The sequence below is a fragment of the Taudactylus pleione genome, unplaced genomic scaffold (genome assembly GCF_031769625.1).
Source record: "Taudactylus pleione unplaced genomic scaffold, aTauple2 ptg000078l, whole genome shotgun sequence".
Taxonomy (NCBI): domain Eukaryota; kingdom Metazoa; phylum Chordata; class Amphibia; order Anura; family Myobatrachidae; genus Taudactylus; species Taudactylus pleione.
Window position 1 is genome coordinate 5,402,502 of NW_028284480.1, and position 14,018 is coordinate 5,416,519.

At 33.9% G+C, this 14,018-nt stretch overlaps 1 long non-coding RNA gene across 1 annotated transcript in view; it reads left to right on the top strand.

Moving 5' to 3' along the window:
• LOC148532394 (uncharacterized) overlaps window positions 1–10,979 on the top strand; it is a 56,533-nt gene extending 45,554 nt beyond the window's left edge. Inside the window, exon 7 of the long non-coding RNA XR_015877725.1 lies at window positions 1,518–10,979. This is a non-coding gene — a long non-coding RNA (uncharacterized LOC148532394). The remainder of the gene's footprint in view (window positions 1–1,517) is intronic.
• The last annotated feature ends 3,039 nt before the right edge of the window (window positions 10,980–14,018 follow it).

The following is a 14,018-nucleotide window of genomic DNA, read 5'->3' on the forward strand; positions in this document are numbered from 1 at the left end:
GAAAATATATTACAATAAAGGCAGAATGCCACAAGACCCCTTGTTCACCAATTTAATACTCACTTGGGTAGGGTCCTTATTGGTCAATGTAGGCATCATATGAACTTAGCAAAAGAAAAAAAAACTTTATGGGTGAAGCATGACTGCTTCTTACAAGGCCCTGACTGCAAAGACAGATCACCTGTGGACACTGCCATAAGAATGAATGTGAGCAAAGTTGCTGCAATCAAGTCTCAAGTTCTAGTGACTTAAAACTCACCAAAAATTTTCAATCTATTGTATCCCACTCTATTTTAGGCCTGTCCTTCCCTATTCACTACAACAGGTTTTACAGGCAGCCAGAACTGCTGTTGTTTTTTTTTTTCAGATTAAATAATGATGGTGCACTCTGCAAAATAGGTAATTCCCTGTGTTTTACATCTAAAGTGATTTTTTTCTTTATAAAAAAACAACTTTTTCAATTATGTTTAACAATCAAGCTGCAGTTTTACATTTTCAGTAGGTTCCAATTTGTATAAAGGTCACCAACTGGAAATTTACTGCAGCAAATATTGTTAAAGAACACCTAATAATGTTCCAATAACAATATTAAGCCAAGCTTTACATGCTATTTTCAGGATATGTGATAAGTTATCAATCTTGATAGTAAAGTGCGCTAAAATATGTTTTTTTATTATCTCCCTTAAACACCCACGACATTCAGAATATGCCCCCCACATTAAATGATCCAGATGAATGGTTTGTATACCAAGAACACTAGAACTGCTAATACAGAAGGGTTTTTTTACCAGTATAATTCTCATTTTTAATTTATATCTGCGACTTGTGTGCTACTGTATATACATCTCACAGCATACATGAGATGAGGATGGAAAGCTAAAACCCTGTTAAATAATTCATAGAGACAGATATGAAAATGTTTATTCAGCTTTTCACAATCATTGTGTAGATGGTCAAAATGTAATTAAAAACCCAACATGGAGATACAGTAAAATGTAGCTAAATTGTGATGACATGTAAAAATCATAACAAAATATGCAGCAATAATTTATGCTGGTAAATGGTACAGCTTTAACCAAGTGTCTTCATTTTACTAATCAGCTAACGATCATTTGCTTGTCAGCTTTTAAATTGCAGGAGATAGCACATTTTAATGATAAGTTAGAATGTGTCAGTTCATCATGAAGAAAAGCTAAATTTAAACCTGCTATCATAAGTCACACGTTCTTTGTGTCAAGGAAATGAACCAAAGGTACGATAATCCGCTGAACCAATTATTTTTTCCTTCTATCTGAATGTCAACAAGCACTAATCAATACCATCCTTTACATCTTGAAGACCCAAGTGTATTTAATTTTTGACAATAATCTGCCACCTACTTTGCCAATCAGCATGAATTTAAGAAGAGTGTTGGGGCCAGATGTAATTAGGAGGCAGCCGAATTGAATTACTGATACACAACATTGCAGGCACAACTGAATGGCATTTGATGGTGTATTTATTTCAATTCTTTTCAGATAAGTGCTTTGTCTGTGGAGTACTGTTTCCAGAAATCAATGCGTTGCTACATGAGGGGAAGAAACTATCCATTACTCATCACGTACACCTCGACAGTGTGATCACCCGAGCTATATTTTATTATAACAGATGGTTTCTTGTACATGTTTAAAAATGTATATATGTATTCAGCAAAAAAAGAAAAAAAGCCAAGGCAGTAATAAATTACCACATTAAAATATAGGTTACAAAACCACAAACAAACAAATCAGGATAGAATCACAGTACTGAGGCTAAAATTTTACACAGCTGGAACTGAAAATAAGCATTAAGATATGGAGTTTGTAAACAAAATATATAACATTTGTTAAAAACAAAACAAAAAAAAACAGATGTCAATTTGAGCATCGTATATAGATGATAAGTGGAGGTGTTTTATAACTTTATTTTAAGATGATTTGCCAGCAGGTTGAGAGTATCTTCAATATATTAATATAGTAATATAACCATTTCCTATCATTGAATAGCTTGCCTTCCTCATAGATTCTTCTAAATAAGTTATGAAGCAATAACAGTGTAACACTTAATCTTCAAAAACTTGCTTTAGCATTTAATTCTATCCTTGAAACACAATATAAAAGAGACGTATTTTTCCTTCATACATTTTCCTTTTATTCTGCAAGGTGCTTTGTGCCTTTCAGAACCTTTGTGTGTTTCCAAATGATCTGCAGATGTTTTGTTTGAGCAGATTATCTTGGAAAATGCAGTGTTCTTTGTGGGAATAATTAGCGACTAGAAGTCAGAATGCATATCCCATTCCGAAATAAGCTTTCACACTCCTCTGATGCTTGAAGACAATTAAGCTAATTACCTCTTCAGTGTCATCTGCTCTTATTTGATTGTTTATTTTTTTATTATGTTTGAATTAGTAGATTACTCATCTGCTGCATACAATAAAGTGGTTAGCTAACCTTAGCTTTTTGTGAGGTTGATAAAGATGGTTTATCCATCATGATTATTACATGAAGGTCCTTGGCCATTGTATATTTAATGCTAAATCACTTTGAAAATATATCAAGTAACATCTAATGGAAGTTTAAGGCAAAGCATTATTGTAGCTGCCTGATGAAGCTGATTAGAATCTAGCTTTTAATGTCCCTTTTATATCAAGCTTTTTTATAGTGTTACAGAGTGAGCGGACTGAAAATAAGGTTCAATAGATGTGTTATTGTTTGTATTCCCTATGTACTTAAAACAAGACATTGCTGTACACTGAGTCTCATATCAATTTGGTAAAGAGCCTGTTTGGGCTGGACGAGCAATCTGCTTGATCCATTGCTTTGGTTTTTACTCCACTTATAGGTGGTGAAATTATATTTTGAATACTTGTATCTTAAAAGTGTTTAATAGAAATATACTACATACATTAATTAGAAGGGAAATAGGCAATTCATGTGAAGGGAGAGAGACACAGAAAATTTTCTAATATATCTAGACAGGAAGATAGAAATATATCCATGAACTTCATGACCCTTGTTATAGAGCAAAATATATCTTAACAATATTGTCCTGTTTTCAAATTGATATGTCCCCAGCTGTATTGATTCTAAGCCGTCATTGTGGAGTATGTCCAATCTGGAATACCATTGTAGTGTATATTTGAAGCAGCTTGGTATAGTTCATGTATTGTAGTAAGAGGTGGTTAGTTCATTAAATGGAATATAAGACACAATACATCCATTATGGGTTTCCTTATGTATGATATGACCATTTTTCCACTTTTGCTGCAGTTAATTACATCCTGTCACCCAGACATTATGCAAAAAAAATTGTCTATGCTTATGGTGTGAATATAGCAATTATAGGTCAGGTCGTGCATACGCAGTCTTCTCAGGGCAATGTTATTTCACACTTTCAACTCTACCTCATCTGAATTTACGTGCTGTAAAATGACAATTAGAATTCAGTAATAAAGAAGAGAAATCATTACCTCAGGTTTTGCTCTTCAGCACTTAGACCCTTCATCATATGAAGAATATCATTAGGAGATGTACACATTCCTCATCTCTATAATCTCTTCTGGAAGTATAAGCAGTCTGAATTACTGTACTTTTTTAGAAATAATTGTTACTTATGACTCTACTAATCTATTGTGAAGCACTATTCATTACTTCAAGATTTCTTGCATTCGAATTTCGAATTTAAAGTTTTTTTTTAACAAGGTCGTTTTTGAAAAACAAGAATCATATTGACATGGTTGTGGGAATATACTGCAGGGATAAAGAGGCAGTAATAGATTTCATACACAGTGCAATGATCGGAAGCAATGCAGTCATTATAACATAGATAGCAGCAACTTACATATGCAGCATGAATTAGTGCCAAGATTAACATTTCCCATTCAGTTTACACTCCATTTTCTGGAGTTGATAGTAATGTTGTGGAGACAAAATGTAAAGAGTAAAAGCATCGAGTACACTATGTGTGTATTAATAGGCTGCTAATACTTGCATGTTTCTTCCTCCTTGCCAGAAACTCTTTTTACCTTAATTAATCTAAGTACTGTTCTGTCCTCATGCAAATTTATATATGACAAGGCCAATGCAATACACATTTGTGCAACAATTCTCATAACTTTCAACTACAGTATCATGCTCAGTGTCATTTAAATTAAGAATGACAAAGCTGATATAGGATGCATCATTCTCTTTTAAAATATGAAATAGCTGAAAACGATTTAAGTGGATCATAGTATAATGCTGTTTTCTATTGCAGTGGTTATTTTTTTTCTTGACATGTGGGAATATGAAATACTAAGTGAGTGATCATCTTTCTTTTCATGTTTTAAGCATTTATGATATCTAGGGAAAGGCAGGCCAATTTGTAAATTATTATTTGAAGACTAATGCTACAATTTCAATGCTATGTAACTGAAGAAGTTACAAGTTTCATTGACATTATGTCAGTAATAAGTTAATGTCAATCGACTGACTTTTCTAACCAGTCTATGTGTGCATCCCAGTCGTATTATTGGTGACCAACTGCATGTTTATTAACATACTAACAACTGCAGACACACAGTAAATTCAAATCACTGAGTCTACAGCCTCTAATAAAATTGACTAACATCACTTACAAATAACTAACAGAACTAACCAGGAACTAAAGCATGCTGTACTAACCTCACTTTCTACTAACCATGCAGAGACACAGCAAACTGTTCAAGTTACTGACTCTGCCTGTCTTTTTTCTTCTTACTACTAACTTGTAAACAACAAACTCACTAACATTAACTGCCTGTCCTGTCTTCTCAATTGTCTGGTGGTGTGATTCTACTGAGTGTGACAACTCAGAGGAAAAGATCAAGAGTCTGCAATGCTGGTTTACTAACATTTTTACTACTAACTGTACTAACAATATTAAACATACTAATTTATAATGACTAAATATCCCAATGCTATTCACAATGACAAATTAACATGGTTTCAGCTTTTCCTGTGGTAAACTTCCACACTCCTAATATTATAGACTATAAATATTTAATATGTTTACTATGAGTTTGGGGCTATGTATGAAGTATGGCTTTTCTGTGGCTCAGCAACGATACCTTATGTTTTTTTCTATGGAATTGTTTACTTTTATGTCAAATTGTATTGCTATATTTAGATATTTTTAGTCAAGTTTATTAAAGTTAAGCTTATTACACAGAAGATGTTTTCTTACTCATTTTAACTGTTTGGCTCTTCACTGTAATGCCAATGTGATTAAAGTTAGTGGTCTGTATAACCGTATAAGAACAAAACACTGAAAACTAGAAGACCCATTGACTTTACCCTTATTTTATATAGAAACCTATGTTAACAAAATATATATTTTTATAGTAAGAAACCTGGTTTACAGAAGTTATAACTGTACCTTAGTGTAAACTAAACCAAAGTGTATTAACTATTGGCATTTAAACTAGGTGAACCTCTCAAACCTTTAGCTTCCCTAGCCTATATATTTTGAAAAATATTCAACGATCAAATATATTAATGTAAATATTAATACAGCACTGACATATACTAATTTATAACGTTACATGGAGAATTGTATACGTGAATACAAACTTTTATATTTTCCTTATGTTAGGCATGTTGGTGTGGTCCATTTCTGAGACAAATATTATATCATTAATATTTTTGGACAGTAACCCAAATATTGACTATTTGAGGAGAATCAATGATTTTCAGAACTTTTTCATTGCTTGGCTTCATACATAGCCTCCCACTTATCCACCTTAGGGTAGTGTCATATGGGTGCTTCATTCTTCCAACTATTTAGCCTTGCAGGCTGTGCTCATAGAATTTATCAGCATGACAGGAACTTGGAGCCTGATTCAGAGGTGGATGCAATGCCAATGTTTTCGCAAGTTGAGTGATGTTTTTTGTACTGCGCATTGCATCTGAGTCGCACTGCACATGTGCTGCAATGGATTTAAGATGGCGGTCATAGTGCGGATTGGGACAAAGAATGATTGACAGGTAGTGAGCATTTGTGGGAGATAATGGGGGAAGCAAGTCAAATACATACGTGTCAGAACTGCTTCGGTGGCAACCAGCGACTGTGTCCTTGTGCTCAGAGGTACTGGCCACGGCATCCTGGTTCTGATGGATATTGTGAGCAACCATAGGGTTGCTTAGAGGTTTGATGGCTCGACCAATGTGTGACCAGTGGTGCGATTTTGTATGCAAGTGGCAATTTAGTGACACAGCTGATAGGCGTCTCTGTACAAATTCCGGCAGCTGCTACATTACCATATCTTCTCAATTCCACTGCGTACGAAGATGCAGCAGTGACGGGATTTGTGTCCATCTCCGAATCAGGCCCTTGATGCTTACGCTTCCTACAATGTGCTGGAAAATAGAATGAGTATTATTCAATGGCTAAAAAGATGGCTGCACAAAGTGCTTATGTGCCGCTACCCTTGAAAAATACTTTTGCAAATGTGCTGAACAATGAAATCTACCTTATTGAAAATGTTAAATATACAGTGGAGAACTATTTAGCATCCCCATACAATTTTTCGTCTGCCTGTTGTTGAAACCACAAATATTTGTGTCCAGCCAATACTAAAATTAACTCCCAGATATCAAATCTTTCCTCTGACTGCAAAAACAAGAAAAAAAATAAAAATCAAATGTTTAATTATTAGACTAAGTTGCTATGATGTTTAACTGTCTTGTGAAAAAGTATTTTGCTTTAGTGCACCTTAGAAGCTAAATTTCAAGTTGTGCTTTCTAATTCTTTGTGGAAGAAAGTGTATTTTTCTCCCAATGGAAGAACATTGCATGTTTTTTTTAGATTTAACATGAATGCATGTAAAAGCCAGAATTTTTTGCTAATAAAAAGTACCAACTCTTTGTGACAATAATACTAATGCAAAATGCACGCATAACGCTTCGTAATGTAAAAGGCAATGCTTAAAATTCTCGTACAGAAATTGACTAATCCTTACTAACTCCTGATGCATGCTGAAGGCTCTACATAGAGCATCTCTGCAATTAACCTATCAATTGATCTTATACTAATCTAAAGCATGACACACTAGATATACCATCAGTGTATTACCCTGTCTGACTCTAACCATAAATTGCTTTGCTAATGATCAGTGTAAAATCATATGCTGGAATACCAGGTTGTCTTTCTCAATGTGATTGGCTGCTGAAATCTTAAGATCACATGGAATTGTTTTTTTTTTCTTAAAATCATCTATCCCAGAGACTATTTGGTTTATCTCTAATAATCGATTATCATGTATCAAGCCTTTGCTATTTTAGGTACTGTTTGCTTTTATATACCTTGGAAATATCTGCTGCATATCCCTGTAAAATTTCATTACCCTGTAATATATAATGTGGGATATATGTACAATGTAAAATGTAATGCATGCTTACGTATACATTGATATTAACTTTCGTCTGTAGTTCTTAGATTTTCAGCAAAGAAAGTATATATAGTATGATATTATTCAATGGACCAATCTGTTATTTCCTGCCAGTAAGGGCGGTATCAGATATTCCCAGGGCATTACAGGACATGTCATCTTAATGTTACAGTATAATGTTGAATATAATCGAAAAGCCCTAATATAAATCTACTGTACATAGTCAGACATGAATATTCATAATTTCAGTATTAAGCAATTTACCACTTTGTAACAGCAGAATAATAAATTATAATTTAATATAGTTTATTTAAGTTAATGTAAAGGATATTCATAATGATGATTTAACGTGTTGATCCAAGAAAAGTTATCATACTATCTCCAACTTGATCTTTCTTTATTATCAATAGAAATATAGTTAGGACTTACCCACAGAAGCATAAAACAGTAGAACAAAGAGAGATCCATTGCTCTCCATGCTGCACTGCTTTTGATGTATGCATTTTGGAGAAATCAATGTCAGCATAATGTTCTTATTATGGTTATAGCAAGAAACATTTTTTTAAATGATTGGAGTTGCTCACAGTATTTCCGCATATGATATGCATAGATTTGGCTAGTGGTAACACAAATATTGAGAGTGTCAAACATCCTCAGCACATGCAGAGCTGTCATCTATACTAGCGGTATTCTCTCAGCTGCATACATCCCTGCTGTTCCCACAAGGGCAGCAGAACATCTGCCGCATAAAAGTCAGTGGATCTCTCAATGGATTTCTCTGGTGGTTTTTTCAAGTTGTTTTCTGTTTGGAAGGCAGCTCAATAAACCAATTGTGTGGATGAGCCCTTACACTCTCTTTACTTTCCTAATATGACTTTTTCCTAAAAAACATTTGGCTTTCTTGCATGCATGGATATACTCTCTCTTAAATGACCCACATTATAAATCCTTCAACATGCATGAACATTATAGACGGAATCCCGTTATTTGGTGCAGTGTATAAAAGGCATTGTCTATAGTACTGTATAAACTACAATGCATCAGCAAAGATTAATGGAAAGCATGTTAATAGTTATAGTATAGTACAGTATAGTATAGTATAGCATAGAATACTCTTCTCACACAGCCAAGGAAGCATGAACTAAGCAGATATATTTTAGAATTATGTTATTCTATTAGGCTGCAAATGGGACTGATTTTATTTTTAGCATTATTTTATGGAACAAGTGAAGCATTTATTTGAAGTTACAACATCTAAAAAAAGCATTTAGGTTCAGCACTTCTAGTAGCCTTTTAGGTATTAATTAATACTGAGTGTGACTTTTGTAATCTGAAAACTATGTTTACTGCCATGGAAACTTTTTCAAGAAAAGACACACTTTTATAGAATAACTGATATTTTTTTTAATAATACTGTTACTTATAATTAATATCTCTTTTATCTTTAATTCATAGTTAGGGCTTCTGTATTTCTGACACAAGAAATCTGACAAACTGTAATGCAGTGATTCCCAACCTCGGTCCTCAAGGCACACTAACAGTCCTAGTTTTAGTGATATCCATGATTGTGCACAGATGGTTATATCAAATAAACTGAGGTACTAATTAATTCACTTGTGCTCAAGTATGGCTATCCCTAAAACCTGGACTTTTAGTGTGCCTTGAGGACCATGGTTGGGAATCCCTGCTGTAACTGCTATCAAGTGCTCAGTCTATGAAAGACAACCCATACTTTCTTTTGCATGCTGAATGCAGTAAAACTGGATCCTGTTCTCCCTAACTATGTCACTAACTATGTGGGAGATGTTTACTGCAAAAATAAGCATTCCAAGTAAATGTGTCCTATTCAAACTAATGGTGACTTACATACAACTATTCTAACCTCTAAGTGTGACACTACAGTAGATATAGTTATTAAAAAACTGTTCTAATGCAAACTTGTGTAATGTATTCAATGGAAACATTACTTTATTTAGTTGCTACAATAAGATGCTCAAAGTTTGTATTTCATTATTATGATTTAATTGAGAATTAGTGACTCTTTAAAAGAACTTGAACTGTTCTATTATTTATTTTACTGATCTTGGCATCATCTTACCATCTTTGCTGATACCCATCACCCTGGAAGATGTTACTCACTCTATAGCCATTGGTGCACAGGTTGCCTAATAATCATGTGACCCGGAATGCTTGACCATACTCCCTATAGTTCAGGGTCTTCACATTTTTTCACAGCTGCCTTATTTATGTCAGCTTCAAACCTCACATGCCATTAAGTTATTTCAGTAAATTTTTATTTTTGAGGGTAATACAATATTCAGCTTTTTGGGACATTGTGCATGCAGCATGTTTTTTGTCCTGTGTGTCCAAAATTAAATGTCTTATTTACCATATATGTTGAGTTAGCCTAGGCCATGAAATATGTTTTTTTTTTTAAATTGCCGCCAATTATATGATTCCTTGTTATTTGTTAAGAATGATAAATACATAATAGGGCATTTGCTTTGATCAGTTTGATCAGCTTTGATCAGTCAACCTTGCGTATTACCCCATAAGCTTATAGTAGACTGATGAAATCTTGGTGCTGACTGTATACTATGGGTTACTGCAGTCTTTCACTGCACATCTTATTTATAAACAACCGCCAATGTAATGGATGCATTTTCCATACTCCAACTGAACTGTGAAACAAAATAATTCTCAGCACTGCAGCATTATAGAATATTTGTGTTGCATGGAAATAGAAGATTACATTTGTAGGTGATTTGGAAGCCAACCATGCTCACATTGTATTTCTCAGTAAGTCGGACACTCAACATACAAACATAATAGCAAAAGGACTGAGCTGTATTTAGGTAAAGGTAAAAAGAGTTTAACAAAACATGAATAATTTGTAATTATTATTTTCTTTGTTGATATTGAAATATTTTGTGATCATTGCTCACTATATTATATTTATATAACTTTTTATTAAATATACATTTTACATTTAATATGTCTTCATAAAATTTGGATGATCTGCCATATCAGTTTGTAATCAGTTTTTATTAGAGCAGTTCTCCATGATTATTGTTTTTCTTTGGAGTTCTTTAGTGGGTGCATCACTTGTCCCGTTCTTTGGAACTTGCAGCTAAAATTATTTTCAATTGTAGATGTAATATACAATTATTTGTAAAGAAACATTTATATATTTATTATTACCATTAGAGCCTTATATTTTTTAAAATAGAAAACATGCAAAGCACTATAAACTCTATGGTTCCTCTGAATGCTGTTTGCATATGGTAACAAGCAGCAGGTCAACAGAACATAACTTTCTGTATTATTTAAACAATAGAAGGCAGTATTTGGAAAGCAGCATATGACTAATAACTGATAGCTGATAGTACAATTTAACTTCTTTTGAAAAATGGTATTTCTAAATTAGGACACCTGCAATTGATGCTTTAAATTTAAAATGTCATCTAACATCCAATATATCCACATAGTGTGTGAAAGAAATATCTGGGTACATACATAGGGCCTCATTTATCAATGAATTTTATCACTTACAACGAGTGATAAAACTTGCTGCATATGATAATTGGTGCTCAAGCCAATCAGTTCCCAACTGTCATTTCTCAAACTGATGACAGTTGGGAGCTGATTGGTTGGAGCACCTTTTATCATATGCAGCAAGTTTTATCACTTGTTGTGAGTGATAAAAATCATTGATAAATGAGGCCCATAATTCCATACTCCTGTAAACTTTAATATCTCCATAACATCTGCACATAGTGTATGCACAGCCATTGCTTGTAGTGTGTACATATGTGTGCACTTTTAGATCTAGTTAATCTATGCATGCTCCTAGGATATGAGACATATGGTACCGATAAGATTCCTGTCAGCTTACTTACCAAGCAGGGTATTTGTTTCAAGAATAAGATTTGACATACGTTTTTATATACAATTACGTAAAGAATGTAGCCCTATAATGTAACGTTGTGCTACATTGCATTCAATAAGCAGTAGCAGGTGCTTTAGAAAACAGCTATTAAATTGATTAAAACATTGTTATACAGATTTTATTTATTTATTTTGATTATTATTTTGCACATTCTATGTGCATGAAGTTATCAGATTACTAATTAAATGGACTGTAACTGAATCTATCTAATTTTAAATCTTGAAAATGTGTTTTTACTAATATGAAAAGACTAACATGTTTGTTTTAACTGTTGATATGCCTTCAATACTAACATATTGGTAACAACTTGCTGATAACTATACTGGTATTAGTATGGTTTTAAGATGCATCTCTGTCATGGAAGTCACTATTTTAAGGTAAGAAACAAGTTTCTATATCATAAATGCTTATGTACCTATGGATTCTACATTACATGCTTAGGTCACCCATAGCCATCCACATGTTGTGGAGTGTTTGTTTATTCCAGCCTGGTTGGTAGAGGATACTGCACAATATATAGAACAATCAGAGCTGGGAGTCACTTGGCTATGTGGATATTTTTTGCCAATGGTATTGGCTTATTTTACTCCAGATTCCATGACAGAATTGTGTCTGTAAGCATGACTAACAACCTAAACTATGTACTGTCCTAACACAGTCATGAATGTATCTGATTAATATTGCTGACCAATAAAGAACTAATATGACTAAAATCTAACAAATCTTTATTAACATACTAAAAACCTAACAATTTTTATTAACATACTAAAAACCTAACAATTTTTTATTAACATACTAACAGTGTGCAAGTCCAGTCTGATCTGTCATGGGTGCAACCAGTGAGATACCTTAGAGGTGAGAAAGAAGGTTCAGGCCACATATTGCAATATCAGTTAAAGATTGTTATCTGATCTGGTAATAAAAAGACAGATGGAGCAATGTTTTTCTAGACGCACCAATATCCATTAATTCTCGCAATGACAAAGATTAACTGTAATGAATAATATTGCCACCTATTCATACTGTAGTCTCTCTTCTGGGAACAATGGGATTAGAGGCAGGCCACGCAAATGGCGAGCAGTAATCATACCATTTAACATAAGGAACTTTGCTCCATCTGCTTAGAATAAAGCACAATGCAACTTTTAAAGTGGAATTAAACCCAAACAGTGAATACACTTACAATATAGCTCTCTGTAAGCAACATCTATTCATACACATGACCTTGATGAATGGATAATGTATACTGGCTGGAAGCTACCCCTGTTCTTCTGAAAATGAGAGGCAGTTTATTTTAGTTTATTTAATTCAGGGACAATTACCTTATTATAAGTGTAGAGATGAAAAAAAAACATTTAATATGGCTTGAGATTTGTCATAAATTTACTAGTTTGGTGGTCCTAATTTAGCCTATAAACCAAAATGCTAAAAGTTGCTTCATAAGGGGATAATTGATAAATGATAACCAAGTTGCACGAGGAAAGTAATAAACTGACAATCTGACCAAAATTCTTATTCTGATCAACTTTTTTTTAGAAAATCTTTATAAATTACACTTTCTGGGATTTGTCAGTCGACTTACAAAATAACAATCTATTGGACTGATATGGCAAATAACAAACCAAATTGAAAGTAATTTGCTCATTATTACACAGGAGATCAACTTTTATTACAAAATTATAAGGCAGCTCACAGTGAGCAACTTCGGAAGGTTTACAGAAGTAAAAGAACTTAGTACAATTCACTATCAACATGTTTCGGGGTTAGTTCCTCTTTAACATAAGTTATAGTGCTATGTGTTGGAGATGGACCAAAGCTGATTTACATGACCGAAGGTGTGCAGAAAAGGCATAACTATGTCTTTGATGTGGATATTTGCTTCTTTGCTTATTTAATTATAACATAATGGGCCTGATTCTGAGTTGCATGCAGTTGTGGCTGCTTCTTTGCAGCAGCCACCTCTGCATCTTTATGCTAATGTCACAGACATTTTTTTCCAAAATTGAGATGCCCTCTTGCAACATCTTGTTCATCTTGAATAGTGCACCAGACGCACCATCGAAACTTGCACCAGCCCAGGTGCAATGTCTGCATCTGAGTATGGCGTCCCGTGTGAGCAGTTGTGCATATTTAAACATAGCCATCAGCAACATGTCCACTGCTGCCTAGACACCCCACTGTAGCCTCCCAAATATCACTAAAAGCCACACTCCTTGCATCCAAATTAGTTCGGCATTTCTGTGTGGTTACAATCGGAAAGCGTGCGTCGGCCTACGCTCATATAGGTATAGCATGCAACACTAACTCAGGCCCAATATTTCTCCTGAAGCACCACCTAAACTTCTAATACACAGCTTTGATTTCTAAAAGTGAAAATAAAATGTATCCTTTGTTTCCCACACATTAATTTTGCACCAGTGACTCTCCCTATATCACCAATGGCCAAGATTAAATAATGTCTTTAACTGCTACCTTTAAAACTATATTCTATGCAGAAATTACTCACCTAGTGGTTGCTCCAATGACATGTGATCATCTTAACTGTTGAGCAAGCTCAAATAGAGTGAAATTGTTTGTGTTAAAGGCCTACTAAACCTAAAATACAAGTTTATTCCATACTGTATACTGTAGGAAGAACATTGTAGA